Source organism: Caretta caretta, chromosome 8 (genome assembly GCF_965140235.1).
Source record: "Caretta caretta isolate rCarCar2 chromosome 8, rCarCar1.hap1, whole genome shotgun sequence".
Classification (NCBI taxonomy): Eukaryota; Metazoa; Chordata; order Testudines; family Cheloniidae; genus Caretta; species Caretta caretta.
Genome location: NC_134213.1, coordinates 68626274 through 68643950, shown reverse-complemented (window position 1 = coordinate 68643950; position 17677 = coordinate 68626274). Strand labels below are relative to the sequence as shown.

The 17677-nt window shown below is 40.8% G+C and overlaps 1 long non-coding RNA gene across 1 annotated transcript in view; it reads left to right on the top strand.

The window, feature by feature from the left end:
- Nucleotides 1-17432, top strand: part of LOC142073112 (uncharacterized) — a 75048-nt gene extending 57616 nt beyond the window's left edge. Inside the window, exon 3 of the long non-coding RNA XR_012669795.1 lies at nucleotides 17312-17432. This is a non-coding gene — a long non-coding RNA (uncharacterized LOC142073112). The remainder of the gene's footprint in view (nucleotides 1-17311) is intronic.
- The last annotated feature ends 245 nt before the right edge of the window (nucleotides 17433-17677 follow it).

Below are 17677 nucleotides of genomic sequence, written 5' to 3'. Positions count from 1 at the left end.
CCAGCCATCGAAGGACAAATCCTCTATGTCCTGCTGCATGTTGGGAGCAATACTTGAATTCTGCAGCCAGAACACATTTCTCTTGGTCACCACAGAGGCAATAACTCTAGCCAAAGTGTCCACAACATCCAACACAGACTGCAATGACGTTTTGGCCACTAAATATCCTTCACTGATAAATGCCAGAAATTCCTCTCTGGAGGTTTCAGGCATCTGGTCTGCAAACTTAGACATAGTTGTCCAATTTACAAAGTCACATGTGGACAATAATGCCTGCTGGTTTACGATTCACATTGGTAGAGACGAGGAGGTATAAATCTTCCTGACCATTAAATCTGTCCTTTTAGAGTCCTTGTCCTTTGGAGTGGAATTAAACCTGCCTTTCCAGACTCTACCATTCACTGCGATTACAACTAGGGTATCTGGGACCAGATAGGAATAAAAGACCTCAGATTCCTGCACCAGGATGAAATAGTGTTTCTCCATATGCTTTGTAGTAGGCAGTACCAAAGATGACATGCTCCCAGAGAAACTTTGCAGGCTCTAGGAACACATCATTGATAGGGAGGGCTACTTCCCCAGGAGCAGATAGCTGCACGATATCCACTAACTTATGAGTGTGGTTCTGCAGGAACTCTGCCTGAATGCCCAGGGAAGCAGCCACATGCAGCAAAAGGTCATGATAGGCCTTGAAATCCTCTGATATTGGAGGAGTGGAACACCTGGGCACTGCTGAATCATCTGTGGATGAAGAAGAGGAAGCTAACTGTACCAAGGCTGGCTCCCAATCCTGGACTGGTGGAGCTGGAAGGGATGGCTCTATGGGCTCCGCACAGGGAAGGGTCACTGGTGCCTGAACCTACCATGAGTTTGCAGTTCCTGCCACCAATCTGCCTGGCAACCTTGCCTTAAAACGACCTGAGAAGGGCAACCTCTGCAACCAAGCAGCAACCCATAGATTCCATGGAGGCTGCTGATAAGGGGAGGGCATTAGGTGCCGGGTCAGGGCCCCTGTCCTGACCATGAAATGAGGCCCAATCCTGGTACACACAGTGCTCCATAAATGGTCCCTGACATGTGTGGGGGGCAATGGAGAGTGAGAGGAGGAAGATCATGACTTCAATACCAAAAAGTCTCTGGTTTCTGGGGATAACAGTGGAGCCAGGTCTGAGGGAGTGCTCTGATTCATCCATCAAACAGAACAAGGCAGGAGCCCGTGCCGATGATGGAAGCGGCTCCTCTGACACCAAGTATACCAGTGCCAGAAGTGATGTCAGCCTTGAAGTCAGCAGTGGTCCAGAAGTAGCTGGTGGTGCTGAAGTGGATGGCCATGAAAGATGCCATGGTAATATCGGCGATGCTGACTGTAACAGTGCCAAGGAGTTTCGTGCCAAGGATGTCCCTTGTACTGGCCCCGATTCCACAGACTGTGAAAGGGGAACATCAAGGTGCAGTGCCAACTGACCTAAGGGTTCAGTGGCCCATCCAGTTGACGGGGCTATAAATGACACAGCCCTGGCAAAGTCCTGGACCAAGGAAGAGGCTGAGACTGAAAAACAGGAAGACAGTATCCACCTGGTATGCCACCAGTGTCAAAACAATAAGTGCCAGCATCACCCTCATAAAGTCCGGACTCAACCAATGCCCCAGAGCCAGTTGATGGTACAGGGTCTTAACCTCCATACTTAGTACCAGGAAATGGTTGGCCCACACTCTTCCTGGGGGATGTGGAAGAGATGCCTGGAGTGGTCTCCACTGGTGACCTTTTCCTCAGCGCACACAGTGGGGAATGACTCCACTGTGTCTTCGGAGAGGCACTTGCTCCACAGTGTGAAGTAGCAGCACTTTCGTAACCTAAGGGCGAACTCCAATCGAACAAGGAATTCGGTACCAAAGCAGGCCGCCTGGCCTGTCTGAGCAGGAGCTGCTTTAGGTGAAGGTCCCTAGCCACCTGAGTATATTTTGTGAACAATCTACAGATCGAATACCGTCTCCTGAAATGGGACTCACCCAAGCACAGCAAGCACTGTGTGTGAGGATCGTTGTTGGGGATCGCTCCCCCCACATGATGGACAATGTTTAAACCCCAATCAGGGCATCACAGGAGAATACTTAATAAAATACAACCAATTCTAATCTAACTAACACTAAGGGTACTACTAACTATATACAACTAGAAAAAGACACTAACATTGTGAAAGATTGTGAAGGTTAAGACCACACAGAGCTCCGACTCCCACCACAGACCTGAAAGAAGGAACTGAGGGGAAACAGGGAGGTGCCACCTTATATAGCAAGGGGAGGGGATATGGCCATGGGGCATGAGTATCACTCCTGTATGGGTACAGCTAGACACAATTATGCTCCAGTGCCTGGGCATGCACACACCAAAGCGGAATACATGGCTGCATCTACTCAAAGAAGAATCTTTATGTCATAATCAGTTATCTGTAGCCTAGGACTCCTGCCACTGGCGTACCAGCTGTCTTCCTTCTCGCTTCATTTGTTGCTGATCATCAATAAACCAAGGTGACCTGTGAGGACAAAGCCATGGGAAAGGAAGCCTAGGAGCCACTTTATCGATGGAGAGGATAAAAGATGATCAAGTTTACTAATCCATCAACACAGGAGTCTGTTGGAGCCACAATATTCTCTTTTAGAGCCCTCTAGGAGATCTCCATTTTCATCAGTCTCTGACAGCAGACCATTAATATTATTATTTATTTGCAAGTAGCACCTTGAGGCCCCAGTCGAGGATCAGGGCCCTCTAGTCAAAACAGGTCAATTACCCTAATAAGAGACTTGAGCCACCTGAGTTAATGATCAGACATGGGTACAAGTGTCTAACCTTCCAATTTCTAATCCCTTCTGAAACACCAAATCCAAAGCATGACTGTCTATATGAAATAAACCTACAACTACCTAGTGCAGCATTGATCCCATCATCATTATGGTGCTACAAAATCCTGAGAGGACTTCACAAACTCATCTGTGTGGCTATTTGAAGGCACCAAGCACTTTCAAGTCCTGGGTTTTACAAGCAGTCAGGAACTTCATAATCTTACAGGGTTCTCCAGAGTGCAACAGGGGATACGTACACCAGAACCAAACACATCTTTATTCTACTCTGAGATTTACACACCTAATGGACACACTGTATGAGATCCAGTACTGGGACAGAGTTAGCATTAGTGTTCCCAATTTACGGTCTGAGTCACATGCCTCTTGCAAGGTGACAAGCGTCTTCCATTCCCATTAATGTCAATGCGAGTTGAAGGAACTCAGATTATGACCTTGCATCCCTAGGCAGTGTTTGTCCTCATTACAAAGTTGTCTTAACACTTTGCTCAATTCTTCTGAAGAGAGACTCAGGACTGAAACAGCATATTTTTTCCAACTTAAAGATAAGGTACATTCACAGAGCCATCAGTGGGGAAGTTTGCAGCTCATCTGCCCACACCATATTTCATTCTAGTCAGTGTTATTAGCCCCTTGCATTCAAGAGAACAACATTTCCACATGGCCTTGGGAGCAGAGGAAAAAGGGAGTGGAAAAATATCTGGAGGGGCAGAGCTAGTCCTTAGTTCTAAAAACTACACTTCCATCAGACCATCAAGACATACCTTATGGTTCCAAGACAAAGTAGCTGATCACACAGCACATGGCTGGTGGTTTATGACTTCAAAAGCACAAAACATCTCCTCAGTAAAATGGGAGAGGAAACAATTATCAGAGCTAATCAAACTGCATTGGCTGCTAGACATGCACACATAAAATGCAGCTGGACTCGGGTAGAAAAGGAAGAAAAAAATACAAAGCAAAAAGAAAAAAATTGTTAAGTTTGTGCTGCAACCAAGAATAAGTAATGGAATTGTGATTAATCTGAACATTAAGGAGTCAGACAGTCCCACTGAGGAAGGATTCTAGAAAGAAATGTTTCCCATTTCCAACTTAAAGGATAAGATCCAGCATCTGGCCAGAAGCCACTCCTCCCTTTTCCCTCCCTTACCTCAGTGATTGTATTTCACCTAGAAATCATGCAGGTTTTTTGCTTGTTGGCTTCATCTCGGCACGAGGACAGGTGCAGTGAGCCTCCCATTAGCACCATGCAGACACTAGCAGCTTGTAAATCAACCAGATAGATTATGCTGGGGAATGACCTGAATCTGATTTCAGTATCAGGCATCACGGAAACACAGAGATAGGCTCTTTGGCATTCCTATAGCAGCTCACTATTTTTGTTCTCATTCTCTATTTTGGAAATTAATGAAGAGGTTTGTTTGGTGTTTTTGAAGTCATACACTGAGGCCGTATATTAGTGAGTAAGAGAATATATTTAAACTTGTGTGAAACATCAACAACATACAAAAGTGATATGAAATATCATTGCAAAATTATAACTTCACAGGCAACACTAGGCTACTTGTTTCAGAATGGTAGCCATGTTAGTCTGTATCAGCAAAAACAATGAGGAATCCTTATGGCACCTTAGAGACTAACACATTTATTTGGGCATAAGCTTTCGTGGGCTGAAATCCACTTCATCAGATTCATGGAGTGGAAAATACAGTAGCAGGTATATATACACAGTCCATGAAAAGATGGGAGTTGCCTTACCAAGTGAGGAGTCAGTGCTACTGTTAATTGAATTGTCTTGTTAACACTGACCCCCCCACTTGGTAAGGCAACTCCCATCTTTTCATGTACTTTGTATATTTTCCTGCTCCTATATTTTCCACTCTATGCATCTGATGAAGTGGGTTTTAGGCCACAAAAGCTTATGCCCAATAAATGTGTTAGTCTCTAAGGTGCCACAAGGACACATCACTGTTTTTAGGTTACTTGGAGTTTTCCTGGTATCGTATATTTTACATATGTGATCTTAAAACAGATATAGGAAGGATCCTTCCATCCGTTAGCAAAATAAATCATATTTCCCAACTATGATTTAATCAGAAGGCTGACTTTCACAAATGCAAGGTCATGCAGTAACTGTGAAATGACTTTTTAAAGCACAAAGGAATGTACAGAGCAACCTTTACAGAATTTTAACAAAAAAGATTGCAACATGTTGATATGTTTAGTGAGTTGTATCTGATTTTGCAATCTCACCCACTCTTTCTTCACTCAGCCTGAATTTTCTAAAGTCAAGCTGGAAATTTACAAAATTATCTACATAGATTATTTCCTCCTCCTACCCATTTTCCTGTTTTTCTACAAAAGTAAAAATAAATAATGATGTACAAGAACATTTTGTTTTGCAGTTAGCATCCTGCAATGCTGTTCAAATATATAAATTACATAACAGAAAGACCCTCCATTAAGCAGTATGAAAGGTTCTGATCACATCATCAGCTCTGTGTGTGTGTGTGACTACCAATATGTAATTGCCATCTTGGATTACTGGTGTGTGGGGGATGTGAGAGGGTGGTTGGTATGGGTATGTAGATAGTCTGTATCCTTTTTTAACTCTGATTATGGCCTCTTTATTCAACACATTTCACATACAAAACATCAAATTAATAAAATCATTTTCAGTCATTAATGTGTCACACAGTTAAATAAAGAAAGATTCAGTCAAGTTGGAAAAGCTTGAACTGCTTACAGTCTGGTCAAAAGTTCATTGAAATCAACAGAAAGGTTTCCATTGACTTCAGTGAGCTTTGGATCAGGTCAAGCTGAACAAGGTAATTAGAAATATATTTCCCTGTCCTTCATGTTGATAAACCCAAAGGTAGATGATGTTACACCCATTATTTCCTTGAATTTGGCCATTTAATGAGCTAATACCTTTTCTAACCTGGATGTCTGAGTAAGCATCATATGTTTACAATACATATTGGATTAACTTGGCAGTTTGACATGTGAATATTCCGGATCATACAGTTTTTTATGTACTTTAGAAAAACAGTGATTATGAATCGATAATTGCACTGATGGAAAAAGTAAACAGAAATTGGATTTTGGTGCCCCATCTTGGAACAAGATGCACCTGTTTCCATCAGTGGTGCACCTTTTCCATTATTTTCTGTGATTAGCATTGGTGGGAAGATACAAAGGTACAATTTTGATCACCATGAGCCTGATTTCAATAGTGCAGGATTAAACTCTATAGAATTTCCTATCTTCTTATGAGGGATTTTTTTTTTAAAAGTAAGATATTGATTAGAGATGATATAGACAAGATCCTAACTCTGAGGTAAGGCCTTAACAAAAGGATTTTGCTCCAAGAACGTGGAGCTGAAGCATAGTAGAACCAAGGGTAAGAAACATCAGTGAAATACCTGGTCCTTTGTTTGGCTATAGGAAGTGGATCTTTGAAACATGTTCCTACTCATGCTTATGATAGTAGTTTTAGGGCATTCAGATGTGTCTTAAAGGTGTTTTTGCAGCAAAAGAGCAGACTCATTTTATGGCGATTTGCATCTCCTCCCAATTTTGAGTCTGATTTTGGCCTTATTTCCAGACTGCACAACACATTTAAGGTTCACATAATATTACCATATTATGCTCTGAAATCAATTGAGTTATACCAACAACTTAAGAATGGCCATACTGGGTCAGACGAAAGGTCCATCTAGCCCAGTATCCTGTCTTCCAAAAGTGGCCAATGCCAGGTACCCCAGAGGGAATGAACAGAACAGGTTATCATCAAGTGATTCATCCCCTGTTGCCCATTCCCAGCTTCTGGCAAACGAAAGCTAGGGACACCATCTCTGCCCATCCTTGCTAATAGACATTGATGGACCTATCCTCCATGAATTTATCTAGTCTAGTCTTTTTTGAACCTTCACAACATCTTCTGGCAAAGAGTTCCACAGGTTGACTGTGCGTTGTGTGAAAAAATACTTCCTTTTGTTTGTTTTAAACCCGCTGGCTATTAATTTCATTTGGTGACCCCTAGTTCTTGCATTATGAGAAGGAATAAACAACACTTCTTTATTTACTTTCTCCACACCAGTCATGATTTTATAGACCTCTATCATATCCCCACTGTACCAGGGCAAGCGCCCCGCTCCAGAGAGAAAGGGTTAAAACCAGCTCTGGGAAAGGGCTGCCCCGAAGAGCCAATCAGGGGAAGGCAGGTAGCAGCAATCCAGGCCTGGTATAAAGAGGGCTGTGAGCTAGGAGGCAGGCAGTCTCACTCCAGCCTTGGGGTGGGGAGGACTAGGAGCATAGGGTACCTTCAACAGAGACGTGCTGGGGAAGGGGCAGGCTGGGCTCGGGAGCTCATGCCTGGAAACCTCTCAGGCTGAGGTCTGACAGGAAGGCCTAAGGAGGTACTGGAGCTCCAGGGAAAAGGCAACAGGTCCAACCCCCTAGCCAATGATAAGTGGCCACTTCAGACTGCAGTTTCCCCTGAGGGATGGGGCTAGATGAAGACTGGCAGTGGATCACTGAGGTGAGGTGGGCTCAGGGGAATGGGTTTCCCTGGGTCAGGGGCAGCACCCAAGGTAAGGGGCACTGTAGTCTGGGTGGGATGTGGGGCCTACACATAGTGGAGATAAAGGGACTGCAGAGGGGCAGGTAACAGGGTGAGACACTGGCCCATAGAGGGTGCTCCAGGGCTGAGAGAGCTAATTCCTGAATGACCAGCAGGAAGTGCCACACCGGTGAGTCAGTGCCTTACTATACCCCTTTAGTCCTCTCTTTTCCAAGCTGAAAAGTCCCAGTCTTATCAATCTCTCCTCATATGGAAGCTGTTCCATACCCCTAATCATTTTTGTTGCCCTTTTCTGAATGTTTTCCAACTCCAATATTTCTTTTTTGAGATGGAGTGACCACATCTGCATGCAGTACAGTGCAGTCAAGATGTGGGCGTACCATGAATTTATATAGAGGCAATATGATATTTTCTGTCTTATTATCTATCCCTTTCTTAATGATTCCCAACATTCTGTTTGCTTTTTTGACTGCCGCTGCACATTGAGTGGATGTTTTCAGAGAACTATCCACAATGTGGCACAATCCTAGAGTAATGCACTGGTGAATCACGCCTTATATATTTACATTAGGTGCAGAATAGTTGTGGGGATGAAAGATGTCATAGGCCATTTATTCCCAAGAAGGGGAAAAAGTAAAGAATTTACCTAAATACATCATCAAAGCAGCACTTGATTAAAACACGATTGACATGTAAAATAAGCACTTTGTTAACCAAAAGCACTGTTGCCTAGTGGACAATGAAAAGAGTTAAATTAACTACAGAATGTCTTTAATAGTTTCTTGAATATAATGTAAATATACTGAAAAATGTGTGTAGGTGTCAGGGGGCAAGTACATAAGAACAGCCATTCTGGGTCAGACCAAAGTTCCATCTAGCCCAGTACCCTGTCTTCAAACAGTGGTCAATGCCAGGTGCCCCAGAGGGAATGAACAGAACAGGTAATTATCAAAAAGAAAAGGAGTACTTGTGGCACCTTAGAGACTAACAAATTTATCTGAGCATAAGCTTTAGCTGTACCTCACGAAAGCTTATGCTCAAATAAATTTGTTAGTCTCTAAGGTGCCACAAGTACTCCTTTTCTTTTTGCAAATACAAACTAACATGGCTGCTACTCTGAATCCGGTAATTATCAAGTGATCCATTCCCTGTCACCCATTCCCAGGTCTTCTTTCCCTCCAAGAAGGAAAAACACACTGACTGATACCCCTAAAGAAGCAACAAAATGCTAATAGAAGTAGCTCCCTTACTTTTTTCTAAAGGCATTACAGATGTGCTTATCTATTTTTCTCTGCAGGTTTCTTTTTTCATTTGTAAATTCAAAATAAATGGTGCAGATTAAATTGGTTAAAGAGAATGGAAAGGTCCTGACATCAATCAGTATTGTACATTTCTGTATATGCACAAAGAATGCAATTGAGTTGCAAAATGGAATCATAAACCACTTTTGAAAAAAGACTATACTGTATCAAATCATGCCTGTTTTGTGATTCACTCTGACCATGATGTATCAGCAACCTGAGGATTAAGTTATCAGGTGTATTATCATAAGTGTTATTATATTGAGTCTAGCTACAATGCAACTTTGTGCAGCTGGAAGTCAAGACTATTTTTTTGAGTTGACATAGAATTGAGCATCTCAGTGAAGGTAGCATGAACTTGTTTGACCAATTCAATCTAATGGAATAAGTCATATGTGAACCCATTAATGAAGTGTAAGATGATTTCTCAAGACTGATGGGGCAGTCTAAATGTTTTAAGAGTGTTCTGTTCCTTTGCCAGCCTGTTCCACTGATGCCAGCTCAAAGATTCTGCCCAATTTTGAAGGATGGATGGATAAGCCAACTGGTTGAGGGAAAGTTGTGTTTATCCTTTCATACTTCCCCCTCCATAGTAATGGAGGCCAAAGACATGCTTTGTAGTGCCATGTACCTTGTATTAATCATTTCCAATTTGCACAGGTAGAAATGACTATAAAAGGTGTAAGATAATGGAGAACGAAGTCCCATGGCTTCTGCTATTCCATTTGCAATGAGAACTCTCTTGTTGCAAGGAGTCATGATACACCAAGCTATACTAAGAACAATTATGGGATATGTGTAACCAAATGCAGCTTAAAATAATCATTTTTGGAACCAGTATGAAACTACAGCATTCAATAATGAGTAACCAATTAAACCCTATAATATTAAACATTAAATGTAGTCTAGATTACAGGCCTACATTTTTCAGTTGAAGTATGTTTCCTTGCTTGCTTTTTTTCTTACCAATAACAAAACTCCCCTACTATACAACAATTAAAGAGAATCTTAGACCTCAATGTAGCATTCCTCTAATTTATACTTTGTGTCATGCATCCTTTCAATGAGGAAAATCAGTTTTGACAATCTTTTCAACAGAAGTTTTAGTACTTCTTTATCATGTAGATGTTTTACTTTTATAATTTTATTAAATAGTATTAACATACTATATTTGGTCATTTCTTCTCCTTTATGAAGTAATTTTCTAACTACATTTGCTACTTTATAAGATTATGAGCAAACCTGTGAAACTATTTTGAACATTTTTACTTTTAAATTATTTGAGAAGACACAAAATAATCCCGCCAATTGGGGTTTATTTACTACTAGGTCACTCCATTGATCCCAGTGAAGTAACACCAGTGAAAAGCACATACAGAAGCATATATGGAATAATGCTGTAATGATTCAGGCCTTCAGGCTCTATTCAGACTTTTTATATCTATGCACATGGGATGAAATTCTCGGGAGGTGAAGAGGACCTACACAGCATTCTGTGCACTGTTACTCCTTTACAGTGGAGTTTAAGGTCTATACAGGAAAGTGTTACCAGTCATACCAATACATTTATATACCCCTGTGTGGACTGTCCTATTTCACTACCAGTGGCTTTTGTTGTTGGTGTTGAGCTTAAATCCCTTCCCAAGCAACATAAGCTAAACAGGAAAAACGTGTCAAGTACACAAGGCCTAAGAGAGGGTTAATGTTACCCAGTGGAGGATTTAGACTTTTTTGCAGAGAAGTTACTTTCAGCCAGACTATATCCTTTACAGACTGCAGAGACAGACCCTCAGCTGGTGTAAATCAGCATAGCTCCATTGACTTCAGTAAAAATATACAGATGTATAGCAGCTAAGGATCCAACCCTATGTCTTTTTCCCTGTACAATGCCAGTGATGTGGATGGCATTTTTACTGGTAAGTACAGATAAGATTTAATTATGGTTTGGGGCATCCAGTCAGGTAAGCCATGTCTGTAAATTCTCACACATGTATGCAATTCTACAATTTGTGGGCTAGGTTGTGCCTCTGAGACACTGCCAAGGAGCAGTACCAGGAGGCATTCTGCTTCATCACCCTTTGCTACACTAGGGAAGTCTACAGAAAAAAATTCCCACTGAGTCTATCATTAGTACGCCAAGTGTAGCCAGGTTCTGGTGGCTTCTTGCTCTTCAGTATTTTTAACAAATATAGTGATAAAAACTTATGAAGCAGCTGGAGCCTGATCTATATTAGGACTCCCACTCCCAGTCACCTGAACCACCGGCGCAAATTCCTTTTGAAAATTCCTCAATGAAAATGTGGTCACGGAAGCAGGGACTGCCTTCTGACTCTGTGTTTGTACTGTACCGAGCACAGTGGGGTCCTGGTCCATGACTAGAGCTCCTAGGTATTATAATTGTTAATTATTGTAGAGCCTATCTGTTTTCCCCCTGGAGGTACTGTACCAATAAACACAGCATGACTCTTGCTCACTACAATGTGGGAATATGTGGAGGACTTTGGAGGGAGAGCCCCACCTGTTCTCCATTCTGTTCAGGGTCCACGTATCCCTGGGAGAGCAGAGCATCTACTTTGCCAAGCAAAGACTGTGCTTATGCCTAGCTATTATGAAGACAGAAAATGGGGAGCCAGAGGGAGGGGAGGCAATAAGTGCTCCTTGCACTTTACCTTAGATGTGCGCCACTGTGGAGGTTTGGCAAAATCTGTCTCTGTTTATTTTGCATTAATACAATAATTATCCTACACCTATACTTCAATTCAACAATCTAAGAGAACACTAGGAAGAGTAAATAAAATTGTCACTCTTGTCAGTTTTGCTTCTTTCCATTGCAGAGTAATATCTAGAGTGCCCTTTAAGTATGGTTTCCTATGACAGCATAAGGAGCCCATTGATGCTACTGTAATGGCTTTGCATTAGCATGAGACTGTGTTTATTTAATTCACATATCATCAACTTTCTGGCCTTCATTTTATTCTTATTTAAAAGAAATATCTCCAGGTCATTAGGAGGGTTTGAACTTCGTGCTATTTCATATAGCTTTTTCACTGCAACACTGCTCTCTCAATCTCTTTCTACTTTACTCAGTGATATGCAGCCCTTCCACGGAGATTTAATTTATATTACTTGTCCTCCTGGCCCCCCAAAAACACTTCCCCTGGACTGTCCAAAAATCACTTCTTCTGAGCACTTGATTAGGCTGGAGATGAACTAAGCTATCTTTGACGCCAGTTTCCTTTCATAAACTTTGATTCTGAGCCATTTGAATATCCACCTATTTGGGAATAATTTCTTTGTTAGACCCTTACGCAAGTTAGTTTATGGTAAAGAGTTGACTCATTCTGAATAAATCTGCATGCAGTATTTTAGGATCGTCTTTGTGTCAATGGATATACTATTCATTTAAATGCTGTATTGCATTTGTGGTTCAGAAAATAAAATGTGTAGCATCTTTCCCCTTGATGTGCTGAGCATTTTTCCAGCATATGCCAGGAAGCTATTTCTTTCTGAAAAGCCCTGAGATCTGTTTTTCTGTACATGTTAGTAACACGCAAATATGAAGAAATAAAATCACTATTGATTTACAACACAGATAATTAAAGATGAATGTGTGATAAGACTCTCTAATAGAATTCTGTCAATCAATTCCAAACACAAACTTTCCTATTATGCATTTCCTGAAACTATATGATGGAATTCTGCTGGTGACATTTGAGTGATAGTGACTTTGATTTCAAAGGAAATGTTTCAGGTTCATTTCATTACCTTCAAAAAGTAAAAGCAAATTTGCCTTATAAAAAGCAATTACTTCTTAGCTGACCAGTGCACAATAGCAATATAAAAAAGACTTCTCATTCCACTATTCAAATCCTGAACTAGCAAAATAGTGTTTGATTTTGCTTTAAACCAATTTTACCTTGTTTGAATTGCAAAACCATTTAATCTTCATAAAGTAGGTTATTATAATGGAGATCATATTGCACTGGTACAGTACACCAGCTATGGGACAAACAGGATTTTTTTATGAGAAGAATGCTTAAAATTTGAAAAGACAGTTTTTAGTATGCAAATTTGCAAACTTTTCAAAAGATCTATAGGAAATGCAAGTCTTTGGAGATTAATAAATCACTAAATAATGACGACATTAATTTGGATACATTCTATAATGTTCCCTTCTGAAGTCACTAAAATACAATAGTATAATCTCTTAAAACCTCTTTCACGTCCAAGATCTTATTACAGGAACATTCCTATTATGAGAGGAACATATACTGCCCCTGTTGACTTTCAAAGTCGGTGGGACCTTAGCATCCAACTCCCTTAGGTGCCTTTAAAAATCCTAGGCTTAATGGGTTTTCACAATCTGCATATGATTTCCCACTCTGTGTCCAGTCTTGCAAACTCTAATTCACAAGTAGTTGCACAGCAGTTAAGTAATAAAAAATTTTAATTAGACCTAGAGATAAAGATCTCAAACGCCAACCATTTTAGGTATATAGTTAAGGATTGTCTTATCTTTGTCAATGTTTAAACACAATGGAAGATACTGTATGGCTATTTGTTTTTAGTTTTTAATGGTTTCTATTAAATTAGCTAGTTAAATTCAACAGGACTATCTATGTGAGTATTAACCAGTTAAGTGAGTATCATCACAGCAATTTATAGCACCTTCCATTTTAAAGTAACATTGAAAAAACAGATCAATATGCAATTATAACAATAGTGCTAGTTTTATCACTCCATGACAACCCAAGTAATTAACTGGATAGAAATAACTGAAAATGACAAGAAGTTGTCATATTTTCTCCTTGTATTTAACAAGGGGCAATAATTTCCCTAATTATTTGTGGAATGTAATGTAGCCAAGATGTATAAACTACAAAGGATCTGGAATGATGACTATTTTATCTAAACATCATTTCACTTGGAAATCTGGAGCTAGAAGAGCAGACAGTAAAAGTGGAAAGGAGATACAAATCCATAATCAGCTATGTTCCACAAAATGAAGTAGAGAGGTCTTAAAATCAATACAAGCATGAAATAGGAATCACAGTAAAAGTTTTTAAAAGTAGTAATATAGGAAGTGGGAACAACTAAAGAACAATCTACGATGAAGCTCTGTCAGTCTTTAGGAAGAAGGAAAACAAGACCGACGACTGGTTTGATGCATATTCCAGTGTATTGACACCAGTCATAGAGGTCAAACGCAAAGCCCAAACCAAATGAGAGATACCCAAATGAAAAAAACCTTACAAGCATTGAGAGTGGCAAGAACCAAGGTACAACAAATTGCCAAGACTTAGGAGGCCCTTATCCAACACCTTCTCTTTGCTGATGACGCAGTAGTGACAACCCACATGGAAGCTCGATGTACCAATGACTATTGGGGCACTTATGTAAAAGCATCCAAGTAGCAGCTGATGCAGGTAACATCAGAAACAAGCATGAGGGGATCAAGAAATCCAACTTCAAAGATGACAGCCCCTTCAAATCAACAACAGGGGAAACAATCAATGACTGCATCAAGCAGATGGATTGCTGGGTAGAACACTGCTCTGAGCTTTACTCTCATGAAAATATTGTTATGGTTGCAGCCATCAAAAGCCTGCCTGTCATGAACCAACTTGACGATGAAGTAACTGTTGAGGAGCTTAGCCTTGCCATAGATGGCCTCCGCAATGTTAAGGCCCCCAGAAAAGACTGCATACCATCCAAGGTCATAAAATGCAGAAAACCTATTCCACTGCAACATCTTGATGAGTTGCTCTGCCTGTGCTGGAAAGAAGGCAAAGTACCACACGAAATGAGACACCAACATCATCACTCTCTATAAAAACAAGGGTGACAGGAGTGACTGAAACAACTATCATGGCATTTACCTTCCTAGTATTATCGGGAAAAGCCTTTGCCCAAGTTGTCCTGAACACACCTCAGACCCTTGCAGATAGAATCTATCCTGAATCACAGTGAGGCTTCAGAGCTGAAAGGTCTACTATCAACATGATCTTCTCGCTGAGACAACTACAAGAGAAATGTAGAGAACAAAAAAAGCCCTTCTGCATAGCTTTTTACTTTGTCAGTAGAAGTGGATTATTTACGCTTCTAGAAAAGATTGGATGTCTCCCCAAGCTCTTAAGCATGATTCAGTCCTTCTATGAAAACACGTATGGCACAGTCCAATACGATGGCTTAGTGTCTGAGGCTTTCCAGATTCGTAGTCTAGTTACACAAGGCTGTGTACTTTCCCCAACTCTGTTTAGGATCATCTTCTCCCTGCTACTGAAACAAGGTTTTTGGAAAGCTGTTCAATCTTGCAAGACTCAGGTCTAAAACCAAGACTTGGGAGGCCCTTATCCAACACCTTCTCTTTGCTGATGACGCAACAGTGACAACCCACATGGAAGCTCATCTTCGAAACCTAATGGACAGTTTTTCCAAAGCCTACCAGGACTTCGGGCTTACTATAAGCCTAAAAAAGACTAACCTAATGTGCCAAGGAGCTGAGGAAGCATCCTCCATCAAGATCAACAATTATGAACTTGAAGTGGTGAACAAGTTTACATACCTGGGGTCCACTATCGCAGTCAACCTTTCACTTGAAATGGAACTCATTGTCCACATTGGAAAAGCCGCCACAACAAACTGACAGAACACACAAAGATCTTTTGTATGGGAGCAAGACGTGGGCCTTATACTCTTATCAGGAGAAGAGGCTCAACAGCTTTCATATGCATTGCCTTCATGGAATCTTTGGAATTTCCTGGAGGGACAGAGTTGCCAACGCTGAAGTGTTCAAACGGGCCACCATACCCAGCATGCAAACACTCCTCAAACAGAAATGTGTCTGCTGGCTTGGGCTTGTGTGCCGAATGAATGATGGGTACATCCCAAAGGACATTCTCTATGGCAAATTGGCATATGGAAAAAGACCCTAAGGATGCCCAAAATTGCATTTCAAGGATGTGTGCAAGTGAAACCTCAAAAAAATGGACATTGATGTGGACAAATGGGAAGATCACACTCAAGACCACAGCCTTTGGAAACAATAGCTTAACAAAGGTCTCCAGAGTTATGAGAGGAAGCCTTCCAGCTTAGCAGAGGAGAAAAGAGCTCACAGTAGGCAGAGCCCAAAGGGTCGAAACATCACCTTTAAATGTAACAGATGCAGCAGAGATTGTCTCCCTTGAGTGGGTCTCTTCAGCCACCTTCATCGCTGCCATAAAACCAACTGAGTAAATTCTTTAACTCTCAAGGGTGCATACCCACGATCTCTCGAGAGTGAAGGATGCCTACTACTAATATAGGAACAATCTTGAACTCTAACTGGAGCAGTGAGTGTTTTTAATTCAAGTCTCAGTTCAAGAGGTTTACAAGTACATGCATGTAAGAGTTAATATAAAGGCTTTGGAAATTCGGTTCTAACGAACATTCCTCAACATCTTTAGATGGGATGGTACAGCAGTTTTCTTTGGTGTAGGGAAAAGTGTGCCTCTGTTAACACTAAGGCCTTGATCTTGTTCAACATGCAGCAAGAAACACAAAACTTTTACTCCAGCACAAAGGTGAGCAAAGGCTACACAAGTGCAAACAACATGAATGTTAGGGACAGCCCTCTGAGCTGAGTGAAGTCTCAATTCCCTTTCATATCTGCTTCCAGAGCATGAGGTATAATAAAGGGCAGGATTATGACAAGAGATTAGACAAGTCTGATGGGACACAGGGTTAAGTGTTCTTCTCAGCCTGTAAATGAAGTGTTCAGCAATTCACCCCCCTTGGCCTTACTCCCAACTAGGAATGTGAGTAACTCGCTGCGATATAGCAGCAGCCACCTTAATAAAGGAGAACTTTTGTTACCCTGGGTCTCTGCCCAATTCATCTTTTTTACTTTACATGTATGTGTGCAATTGTCTAAATCTGCACCATGCAGGATCAATCTTGCCTGGTTTTTTATTAGAGCTAGTCACAAAATAGTTTCTTCTTCCATAGAAAATGTCAAGGAAACTATTTTTTCCATTTCTGTCTAGATTTTTTCCCTTTTTTTAAAAAAAAGAATAAACAAATTTTTGGCAACTGAAAACCAGGAAAAAAAAATTCACCTGAAAACTAAATTTTCAAGCAATATTTTCCTCAAAAATATGATTCTAATTGAAAACCAAATTATCTATCAGAAAAATGACAGGTAATTTTCAATCAGTACTAATTATTATATTTGTTTATAGTTTGTTAGCCTTAATTATTTGGGTAAAATTTTTCTGTGTCTGTATAATTATATAATTACATTAAAGAATTATAATGTGTATAAAATTACATTAAAGAATTTCTTTGTGTAATATGAATCTGAAAGAACTTAGCTCCCCAAAAGACCAAAAAAACCAAGAACTGAACAGCTAATTAAAATCCCCAGATGACTCTCTTCATATACATCCACAGGGTTTAAAGTCTGGTTTGGGCTGAGAAAGGATTCTGGAATTAGAAGGTTCTGACTGTTGTTAGCCCTACGCTTGTGCACATAAAAGGTGAATGCAATTGATTATTTGAGTCAAGAAGCCTTCCCCTCTTCACCCAGGATGCAGACACAATCCTAGGAGAAAGTACAGACAGAGGACAAACCTACCCGTCAGCAGAGCTAAGAGTCACAAAGGACCTGAAAGGGCAGAACCACGGCTCAACTCCTTTCACACCAAGCAAGAAAGGTAGGCCATCATACTGTATTGTGTAAGCAAATGTTACAGCTTCTGTAGTAGTGTGCACTCCTCAGAGCTCACTGAAGAATTCTGCCTGATTCAGCCAGAATATCTTGCAGGTCTCCCACTCTTGACCCCTCTGTATCTTTGCCCCCAGAGAACACAGGCTTATATTGACCATCAAAGTTCTAAAGGAAATAGGGAAACTCAATCTGTAAACTCGAATAATAAGGCTGTTTTGTGCTCTG